Below are 12500 nucleotides of genomic sequence, written 5' to 3' on the forward strand. Positions count from 1 at the left end.
AATAATGATAAGATGATCAGCTGTATTGTTGAAGTCACCAGCTTACAAATTTAAATGAACAACATTGTAAATTTTTTGAAAAAAAAAATAAAATAAAAAATTTAACGGCAAACTTACTCTAGAAAAAAAAACCAATGAATTTATATCAGCACTCTGGAAAATCAATAACCTAATTTTGAAATAAATGAATAAATGTTTGATGAGTAAGAAATAGCATATTTCCATTCGCTCATTCAGATTAGGGATATTTTTCAAGATACGCAGAGAAATAGGAAAATCACTCTTACATAAGATAAGACTCCCATAAGCGCGAGATCAAAGAGAAATTCCAGATAAATAAACCGAGACACATTACAAAACAGAGCAAATCAGATCTTCTAAATGAAAAATCAAGGCTTTAATAGTTACAGACGTGAAGCCTTCGTTCTTTTTTTATACGTTCAATTTCGGTTAGAATACTAATAGAAATACAATTAATTACTATTGGTGGCTTAAGTAGTGTTAAACGATCGGTATCAATTCTGAGATCATATTTCCGCATCCTAAGACGTCACTTTCATTTTTCATTTAGTGTTCCCATTATACTATAATCTATAATTCACTGAATCCCAGGATGCCTTTAGGAATCTCCGAAGGAAGTGGACGTAAGAGCTGAAGAAGAAAACACGTCAAAAACGAAAAACTGAGGCTACAAAGTTCGTACTAAATTAATAAATGCTATAAAGATGTCTAAGTTGCAGCGTAATTTTGCATGAAACGGGGAAACGACTTTTGAGTATGATGAGTAACTCGAGGACATTATTATTATTATTATTATTATTATTATTATTATTATTATTATTATTATTATTATTATTATCTATAGCAATGATACGACCGTAGTTGGAGAAGCAGATTGCTATAAGCCATAGTGAGGAAAGGAAATAAGGAAACATATAAACTATATTTATGAGGAGTAATGAGTAAAAATATAAATAAACTGTATATGAGAAGTAATTAGTAAAAAGTATAAAATATCTTGAGATCAGCAGGATAATAACGTTAAAAAATATGTTATATATAAACTATAAGGAGAGACATATCAACCGGTTCAACATAAAATTAGTGCTGCAAGCTGGAACTTTAAAAGTTCCAGTAATTCTAATGACTGATTAGGAAGATCATAAAACAACCTGCTCATAGCAAAAATAAAACTTCTAGGATACTGTGTTGTGTTGAGCCTTATGATAGAAAAGGCAAGACTGTTAGAATAAACTCCATACCTAGTAATATGGTACATACAAAATGGTACAGTCAGGGATCTAAATGCAAAGGATGGTCAGAATTATGAAAAATCTTATGTAACGTACATAAAGAACTAACTAAAAGACGATGCCAGAGATTAATATCCAGATTAAGAATAAAAAAATCAGTAGACAGTAAGTTTTTGCCCAACAAATTAAGATTAGAGTCAGCAGCTGAAGACTAGACAGGAGAACGATATTTGAAACAAGATAAAATGAAATAATTAAACATTTCCCCAGGAGAGATTGGTAACCAAAAATCTTAACTCTTAATGAATGAAATTTTTTAGTAATTGAAGAAAAAACAGAACGAATGTTTCCTCAAAAGTAAATTTGCGATCAAGAATCACACCTAAAGTAGTTGTATACAGTTGAAGAAACATTATCAATGCAGTAATCTCGATAGAATGAAAGAATTAAACATTTCCCCAGGAGATTGATAACCAAAAATCTTAAAAGACTCTCCATGATATTATTTTTTAGTAATTGAAGAAGAAACAGACTGAATATGTTACTCAAAAGTAAATTTGCAATCAAGAATTTCACCTAAAGTAGTTGTATACAGTTAAAGAAACATTATCATGCAGAAATCTGGATGCTGAAGAGCAACAGTTCTTGACCTACTTCCAATCATATTTTGAGTTCTATTAGGGTTCAAGTTCATGGCCCATGATTTTCACCATGCACTAATTTTAGCTAGATCTCTATTAAGGGATTCAGAAACCCCGGATATACATTTAAGAAATGGAATGGCTGCAAAAATAGTAGCATCATCAGCATATTCAACGAGCTTGTTTTATAGGCGAAACCACATATATGTATTGTACCCCATGCGTTTCATACACGCTCATACACTGAAATGCTATTTTTATTTATCTCTCACTCTCTTCCGCACTGATAATCGAAAAACCAGTTGAAGCTTGCCGTTGCATGTTTCACATTGGTTGAATTTTTGTGCCATTGTTGCCCTCAACTGTTTGTATCTAATCTCGTTATCTTGCTGAATGAAGTCACTTACATTCACCTCGCCTTTTCATTAGTACCTAACAGCTACCTTGCAACGTTGGTGATCGCTGGAGGATCAGCTCCACACCATCTTTTCTCCAGCAAAGAAGTGTTCTGGTTTCAGCAAGCCAAAGTTCAATCTCGCATCAAGGGTGTCATTTGTTCAACCATTACAGCAGACAATGTCCTCGTGGCAATCCCCAAGGACACTTTCCAAGAAATCTACGATTGGCTTTACGACCCAATAGTGTACGATGCCCTTAAAAAGTACCTCCTAGAGCAGTACTTACAATAGCTAGACGCCCTTATAGCTCTCTCCATAGCCCTCAGGGAAATGACCAGTATCACTTTCCTGCAACCTGCTGCAGATGGATCTCCTCAGGAAGTGAACCTATTTTGTATCCTTTGAGTACGACAGCTACCCAAACAGGTACACGTCGCCATCCCTGATGTTGATACCTTGCCCATGAAGGACCTGATGACCAAAGTCGACTCCCTTATGGACAGCCATTTTCCCACCTTCAAAACCTCCTTCAACACCTCCACTCCTGACGAAGAGGACAACTATTCAACACTGATCGAAGCCGACGTGAATGCGTTAGGACACAGATGTCCGCCCTGTGACATGCTGGAGCAGCGACAAAGCCACCCACCACCCATATATGCCGCACCTCGCTCAAGCCGCCTTACACAGGCCCATTCCTCATTATCCAAACCAAAGGCTTTCCTAATTAACATTTGTGGCAAAGAAGACTGGGTCTCCACTGATCACTTAAACCTGCGTATATCCGGAAAGATGCCCCGCTACAGTTCGCCTCTCTAGGGCATGGCGCCCTATTTCATACATAAGGCTTTTTTTAGGGAGGAGCCATGTACCACATGTGTTTCGTACACGCTCATACACTGTAATGCTATTTTTTTTTTATCTCTTGCTCTCTCCCGCACTGATAATAGAAAAGCCTGTTTAAGCTTGCCATTGCATGTTACACATTGTTCAAATTTTTGTGCCATTGTTACTTTCAACTGTTTGTAAAAAAGGTCGTTATCTTGTTGAGCAAAGTTACTTACATTCACCTCGCCTCCCTACTAGTACCTAACAGGTACCTTGCGACAATATATAATATCAAGAGAATTGTCCCGAGAACACTACCCTGAGGAACACCAGATATATTCCTACATTCATTCAGGTCTATCAAGGGTGTTTTGATTTCCGGGGGCAGAAAAGCTATACTAGTTAGTTTAGCCTCAGGAAAACAGAAGTCAGGAAAACAGAATTTTTCATTACTCTGCTTAATATCAAAGACGTCAACGAAAAGAGTTGTCTTTTCCTTTGGACAGTGAATTTAAGTAAAGGAGGAATGGTTAAGTCTGCACCAAAGAGTGCAAATTCAAGAATAGTCCACCATCTATGTTCCTGGATTGAACATAAGACACCCATTTACTGTTAAAATAGGATTATACACCTGAAGTTGACTCAGCTGGGGATAAAATAAATACGGTCATACCCAGATGGTAATGTATTTTCTATTGGCTTAAATCAAATGCAAATGAATTCTAAATTCATTCATGCTATAATATTCAACCGGTATACCATCCACCTTCCTCTCCCCCCCCCCCGCAAAAAAAAAAAAAACATGATATAACTCAAATACAACAAGTATTGCAAAGCAAATTATTGTAATCTTTTAACTGGCATTGAGGTGAAGTCTCGTGTCAACAAATTGAAAGTTAAGTTTCATGTCAGAAGGCCACATTTCGATCTCTGTCCTTAGCCCTATGCACTTTGCCAGCTAAGAGTAATAGTGTGCATTGTTTACTTTCTGCATTCTAGTCTTTCTCGGCTGAAGCCCGGATATGGGAGCCACAGGGAGGGTGGAGGAGGAGGTGGCGAGTGAACAAAAGAAGTACCAATCATCTAGCCTTCTATTGTCGAAATCATCCAAGAAAAGGACATAGCTTTCATTCCTCTCTCTCTCTCTCTCTCTCTCTCTCTCTCTCTCTCTCTCTCTCTCTCTCTCTCTCTCTCTCTCTCTCTCTCTCTCTCATTCAATTGAAATCAATAATAACATTAATTCAACAGATTATATGACTACAAAAAAATAAAAACTGATGTGGTTACTACAATTCTTACTTCATTGATATAAAAGTGATATAACGATAAGTCTTTAATAATCTTGATCATTATGATTATTTTTAAACTAGGAACTGTCAATGGGAAATTCAAGGAGTATCTAATCGTAACTTTTCCAATATTAGTCTGCCTCTACAATTCATTCTGGTTTATTTCGATCTGATTTATGAAAAATGAGTTATGTAGCCCGACGTTGGTGCCTCTCAGATCATTCAGCGCACAATTGCAACTGGGGAAGATCCCAGGAGTTACACTAGGAAGTAAAAGTTAGAAAAAGTTGAACACCAAGCACGAAGAAGGGTACCATGAATGGGGAAAAAATAGTAGGATATACAGCGGATGTATTTATTCTGGTTGATCCTTTGTACCAGCGTTGGCATTTGGTTAGGTTTGATGAATTATTGTCTAAAGATATTTCCCTAATTATCTAATTTCTAAAGTTATGCTTTTCACAACGTAATATCTTACCTTCTCTTTTCATGAAGATTCGATTCTTTCTTATTTCATTCTTTTCCCCGATACACTATTCTTTCACCTAATCCCCTAATCAAGCAATTATAAAATTCGCTACTCCTTTCCTTATATTCTATTAATTAGTGTTTATACTCGTAATGCCTAACCTTGGTACATTATCACTACTCGCCATAACGTATAAAAATTGGGAATTTGAACTAGTACAATTAATCTTACATATAGGTTATATATTTTATTCTCTTCTATTAACTGGTGTTGTTAAATCAATCTCAACTAATTTTCTACTGGCCTTATGTTCATTAGTATTATGTCAAACAGTTTTAGCATGATCATCTGACTAAAATTGGCTGTATCTGGAAAATAATATAACAAGTTTCTATTCCCTATTCATAGAGTATTAACTTTTGGGCATGAATTTATTTTTTGTCTTTAAAATCTATGTCCATCAATATTTGGAGTTTTGCTTATGATAGTTGTTACTTTTTCATGATAAGATCGATTACACAGTAATTTTCTTCGTAATCAACGAATTCCTTGTTACGATTGTTAGGTATTTTCTTGAATGTAACTTGCCATCTTTGATTATTCTTCTATTTTCTTTTAGAACAGACCTCGTCTTGCATTTCAAAGATCTACTAATTGACTTAAAAATTATTCAAGATAAGCGCAAATCAATATTAAGAAACTAAAGGTAACTATTGGAAGACCTAAAAGAAAAAAAAAAACACCTGACATCTGAAATGACCGTAACCTGACACCGCAATAGGTATGGTAATTTTTCGAAAGTGATAAAACACCTAAATGCCAAGACTGGTTAGCACTTAATTCTATGGGTCCGTCAAATAATTTCGTCTCTTTCCCCCCTAGCCTTGGATTTTTTTTTAAACTCAAATCTCTTGCTTCCTCTTCAGTCAGTGGTCTGTGGCTTATTTTTCATGCTTCTTTACCACTAGGTCAGTACCTAAATCTGAACTATCAGCGTTTTTTATTAGCTATTGTTATTGTTAAAACAACTGAAGACAACATAAATCTCAAGTTTGTAATTTATTCCGATTCAAGATGTGTAATGGAGGCCCTAAAAGGTTATACACATAAGAACCACCTGGTATTAGAAATTAAAGAGTTCTTACCATATTCTATTGTCGAGAGAATTGAACTACGCTGGATTCTGACTCATGTTAGAATTGTTGGTAATTAATGAATGATTTGAAGTTCTATGGCATCCTGACATCGAAGGTCACTGACACCGACATCATTTATTATAAATAAAGATTAAAAGAATATTCAATTAAAACCAGAAAAGTGAATATGTTATAAAAGTTAAATAGCGTTAAGAAGACCTGCTTCTGATATAAATTCAAAAATGCCACTAGCATTGTACAACACATCATGTCCAAGGATCTTGGCAAGGATGAACCTGCCATCCTCACCCCGAGCCTCAAACAAATATCTATTTCTTTCTGTGCTATAAGTGGGCATTCAGGCAACAAATGCCTCACTGTCAAGGGTATCAAAGAGTCGTCGCAATATGGTTGGTGTTGGCCAGCCAGCAGAAACTCGTGTGTCATCTGAGTGTGACCAATGCGGAGACGACAAAGAGTAGTCTCCCATTCTCGGGGCATGAAAAGCAATGCCGTTACTAAGTCAAAACATGACAATAAACTCCACGTTAAGGATCGTGTAACAATCATAAAGCATTTTATAGTAAGAAAGGGACAAACTATGTGGAATAATGACTCTGAAAATTAATTAATGCAAGAAAAATCAACTGTTTTTAAATGGGAATCATCAAACTAGAAAGACAAAAAAAAAAAAAAAAAAAAAAAAAAAAAAAATTAAATAGCTTTAACAGGATTACGTACTGGTCACACAAGATTGACCCATGGTTTCATAATGTGCTTTTCCAACTAAGGTTGTAGCTTAGCAAGTAATAATAATAATAATAATAATAATAATAATAATAATAATAATAATAATAATAATACACCTCATGAAATAATTCTGAAATGTAGCGAGTGTTACACGATTTTAAGCAAAACACATGTTTTTTTGTAAAAGCAGTTTTTAGATGACGAAGAATTTTATATTTTGCTCAAAAACCGATCTAACATTTTATCGGATTCTGAGAGTTTCTGTTTTAACGATTTTAATATTTTCAGGAAGCATAGGCTTAATTGATAAAATTTCCAAATTACTCTTTTATCGCTTAGATTTAATATACTGAATAATATATTTCATCCATCAAAAAAAAAAATTCGGGCAAACTCGGTAAAACTCAAATCCGATTCTTTCGGCAGGTTAATCTTCTTCCTTAAAATAATAATAATAATAATAATAATAATAATAATAATAATAATAATAATAATAATAATAATAATAATAATAATAATAATAATAATAATAATAAAAGACTGTTTCCTTAACTTTGGTAAAACTAAGTCCCAAATTTCGATTAATCAAATTTACCCATCAGAAAAAGAAATAAAATATTTAACCGTTATTTCACAAGCACAAGAAAAAAGAAAATCACGAAAACTGGACCATATTGGGGTACTAAAGTTGGGTCAGGATCCTGGTGCAGAGAGGGTCCTTGAATAAACCATCAAACATCAAGCCGACACCCACGAGAGAACCAATTTTACATGGAACATTTGACCCCGAATATAAGAAACAGAGGTTAACATGTCAGAGCTGTAGTTATTTATCACATATCCGGTTGGAAATACTCGTAGGCTTACAAATTTTCAACGTCGACGCTCATTTGCTGTGAAGGGTTGTGTTGGACGATGTGGTAACTTCCCTGAATGGTGAACGCCAGATTGGGGTTCGAGTCCCGCTCATACTCGTTAGTTTATTTGGTATCTACAACCTCACCATCCATGTGAGCTAAGAATGGCAGGTTTTGGGGAGCATATAGGTCTATCTACTGAGTTATCAGTAGCCATTGCCTGGCCTTTCTTGGTCCTAGCCTAAGTGGAGAGGGATCTTGGGGGCTAATCACATGTATATATGGTCAGTCTCTAGGGCACTGTCCTGCTTGATAGGACAATGTCACTATCCTTTGCCTCTGCCAATCATGAGTAGTCTTTAAACCTTTAAGGGAGAGAATAATTAGGTACATCTGTTGGAGGTTGTGCCGCACGTGTTTCATACACGCTCATACACTGTAATGCTATTGCTTTTCTTTATGGCTCTGTACCGCATTGATAATAGAAAATACAGTATAAGCTTGCCATTGCATGTTACACGTTGCTTGAATTTTTGTGCCATTGTTGCCCTCAACTGTTTGTATATAAGCTCGTTATCTTATTGAATGAAATCACTTAGTTACCTATGTGGCAAAGTGTCTGTAAGGTACTAACAGAGAGGAGAGGTAAATGAAATGACAATTACTTTATCAAATGGAGTCTTCCAAAGTTGAAATAAGAACAAGTGTGAATTATACATTTGCGGATACAATTTGACGTTGCATGCAGGAGGTTTCCCTGAAGAAATTCGGGAAGAAGACATCAATCAAAAGTTAGGTCTGAACTGTCTGAAAACGTCCCCCACCTCTCTCTCTCTCTCTCTCTCTCTCTCTCTCTCTCTCTCTCTCTCTCTCTCTCTCTCTCTCTCTCTCTCTCTCTCTCTCTCTCTCTCTCTCTCTCATAAATCTCAAAAATATTTTGTAACATAACTTCAACAATAGAATAATTTCATACATTTAAAGCCTACAGTTAAAATCAACTCCAAATCATTTTTGTCCTGTCTTCTACTCATATATCCTATAAATAGCTTTCAAAAAATCATAAAAAAATTTCGCACCAACTCTCTATTTACTATTATCTGTCATTATCGAATACCAAAAGAGCAACCGGAATATTTTGTTATCAGTTTCCATATTTCCAGCGTTAAACATCTAACATTTTTTTTAAGGACGAACTACCGCTAAGCCTTTTATCATTCCTATCATTTTGTCTTTTACTATTTATTCGAATGTTTGCCTATGTTTCCCAGTTGACGAATTGCTGACCGAAAAAATCGACGTCATCAGCATCTGATATGAAATACTGAACGGGAATGACATTGGTCGAATGTACAAGGTCAGGCCACGTTCAGTGTTCATGTCTAGTTATTAATTGCATTGCTCTCTTGACCTACTCAAATACTCACTTTTGCTTCCACGTTCTCAGCAGACGCGCACACATTTGAAGAAGCACAAAGAAGCACATACAAATGTACGCAAACATGTGCACACACATATGTATGTGTATATATATATATATATATATATATATATATATATATATATACACACACATATATATATATATATATATATATATATATATATATATATATATAAACATATATATACTGTATAAATACACACACACACACACATATATATATATATATATATATATATATATATATATATATACATATATATATATATATATATATATATATATATATATATATATATATTCATATTATATACAGTGTATATACTGTATATATACATATATATATATATATATATATATATATATATATATATATATATATATATATATGTGTGTGTGTGTGTGTATATATATCATAGACTCCTTTAAGGAAGGACTGGAACGTCAGGACCTCGGGGTTTTTAACTTGAGTCTGAGAGACTTCATGCCTGATTTTTTTTTTAAATTGACATATGTTATGTATTTTCAAATTTTAAGATCATTTTGCTCCCACGACTTTTCCTGTTTTTATCTCGTTTTCTATGCAAATCCCATTTTCTGTTCAAATCTCACTGACTAATGTGTTTTGTTTCTGTTTTTGTTATAGAAACGGTCCAGCTGGTGATCTCACAATATGCCACGTCACTGTAGCTGCTTTGGTTGTAAAGGGAACTATGATGGGACACCTTATGTAAAAGTCATATCCTTCCCAAAAGATCCTGAGGAGAGGGAGAGATGGATATTGGCAATGCCGAATGAGAAAGAAAGCTTGAGACGCTTGAAGGAGATATATATTTGTGAGACGCATTTCAATTGTGAATGGGTGTCAAACAACCTCCATCAATATTTCCTGGAATACCAAAATCAGCTTTGAAGCAGGTTACCTCAGCCCCACGCCCAACATCATCTTCTACATCACAATCAAGAGCTAAAAAGGTGCATGCAGCTGCTGAGGCTGCAGACAAAATCCGAGATTTCGACCAATTTCGCGCCAAAATTAGCTCCTATTTTCCTGGTTTTAACGTCATAAAAGACCAGAAAGATCTCTACCTATCAAGAACTGACGCTACTGGACAAACTGTCAAGCAGTTCTTTCATCTACAACAAGTCAACTCACCTTTTGGATTCCTATTCTTGAATAGAGTTGAGAAAGATGGCATTGAGGTGCCTAAACGACTTTTTCCTTTGCAAAAGAACAGCTTCCTCTCAAAATGGTCCCAGATTAGATCCATAACTGAACAGGTAAACACCTATGAGTACACAAGACACTCGGGAGCTCTTGAGGTCTGCTGATAACCTTAAGCATAAAGTTGTATATTTGGCTGGATACCTTGTTCATAAATATTGTAATTGCACTAGTATGGAGGATATCATGGATGATGAAGATGGTAACGAGGTGTCATCTGAGTTCTTAGATCATTTGAATAGAGGTGGACTGAGGGTGCCAACTATTTCAACTATCTTTTTTGTACATAATGCCTATAATTTGCATGCCATGACTAAAATGCATTGCCGCTTTCATTTTGCTGAATTGTTATCTTTTGTAGATGCACCTTTAGCTACTAATAATGCAGCATGTACGACTTTAGCCAACATTCTATTGAAAGCTCAGGTTCTCAATGTAAGTGACAAAGAAAAGGCTGTGAGATGCCTCAGGAGGCAAGAAAAGCTCTCCATCTAGCGATGTTCACCTAATCAAATGTTAATGTCTTTGAGTTTTGTTGTGATGAGAAATACCGTTCTTTATTTCTTATTTTAGTGTTTCATTGTTTTAGGGCTTGTTTGGAATGTTTGAGTAATACAATATTTGACAATATATATTAAATTTGGACAGAACTACAGACTTGCCTCTTATTATAATCAGCCATCCCTCACCATCTATGAGTTATACACAAAAACGAGTAAAAATGACCAAATTCACTATTTTGACCTTGAAATATAACCTTTTGACCTTGAAGATGATGAAGATGGCCCCAGGTGGTGTTGAAAATGTCACTATTGAACTCACCGTCCTCAAAAACCCCCATTTTGACTCAGAGAACGTGTTTCTAGCCCTTCTTAGAAGTCATTTTTGTCCAGGACTCAAGTTAATCCTTCAGACTCAAGTTAAAAACCCCGATCAGGGGACGTTCCAGTCCTTTCTTGAAGGACGATATATGACAATATATATCAAATTCGGACAACTCTGCAGACTTGCCTCATATTATAATCAGCTACCTCTCACTATTTATGAGTTACACACAAAAAACGAGCAAAAATGACCAAAATTCACAAATTTGACCTTGATAAATGACCTTTAGACCTTGAAGATGACCCCAGGTGGTGTTGAAAATGTCACTATTGAACTCAGAAAACGTGTTTCTAGCTCTTCTTAGAAGTCATTTTTGTCCAGGACTCAAGTTAATCCTTCAGACTCAAGTTAAAAACCCCGATCAGGGGACGTTCCAGTCCTTTCTTGAAGGACGATATATGACAATATATATCAAATTCGGACAACTCTGCAGACTTGCCTCATATTATAATCAGCTACCTCTCACTATTTATGAGTTACACACAAAAAACGAGCAAAAATTACCAAAATTCACAAATTTGACCTTGATAAATGACCTTTAGACCTTGAAGATGACCCCAGGTGGTGTTGAAAATGTTACTATTGAACTCACCATCCTCAAAAACCCCCATTTATATCCAGAGAACGTGTTTCTAGCCCTTCTAGAAGTCATTTTAGTCCAGACTCAAGTTAATTTTTCAGACTCAAATTAAAAACCCCGAGCAGGGGACGTTCCAGTCCTTCCTTAAAGGAGTCTATGATATATATATATATATATATATATATATATATATATATATATATATATATATATATATATATATATATACTCCATATATACACACACACACACACACATATATATATATATATATATATATACTGTATATATGTGTGTGTGTTCACAAAACTTGAGATGGAGAAGCAAGTTGTTTCCTGTTCACAGACTCAAATGAAAGGCGAAAGCTAGTATTGCGATTCTTTCGTGCAATTTTACAATCAATTTTTCTCATTTTCTTTCTTTGACTGAACAGGAAATTGAGTAAATCTTTACCCAACTCACGTAAAATTTTGTTAGACACGTCTGGCCAATGAGGAGACACGATATGCCGTAAACCGAAGTACATATAATCATGCATTTGAATGCAGAAGAGAAAAATGAGAGAAACGAATGATGGAATAATCTCCTCTATTTAATAAATAACAAATGTCTTGCTATATATATATATATATATATATATATATATATATATATATATATATATATATATGTATATATATATATATACATATATATATGTATGTATGTATATACACACATATATATACATACATACATACATACAAAC

At 34.8% G+C, this 12500-nt stretch overlaps 1 long non-coding RNA gene across 3 annotated transcripts in view; it reads right to left on the reverse strand.

The window, feature by feature from the left end:
• The window catches only part of LOC137640651 (uncharacterized), a 160495-nt gene that overhangs the window by 4585 nt on the left and 143410 nt on the right, over positions 1 to 12500 (reverse strand). The window lies entirely within an intron of this gene.

The sequence above is a fragment of the Palaemon carinicauda genome, chromosome 5 (genome assembly GCF_036898095.1).
Source record: "Palaemon carinicauda isolate YSFRI2023 chromosome 5, ASM3689809v2, whole genome shotgun sequence".
In the NCBI taxonomy this organism is placed as follows: Eukaryota; Metazoa; Arthropoda; class Malacostraca; order Decapoda; family Palaemonidae; genus Palaemon; species Palaemon carinicauda.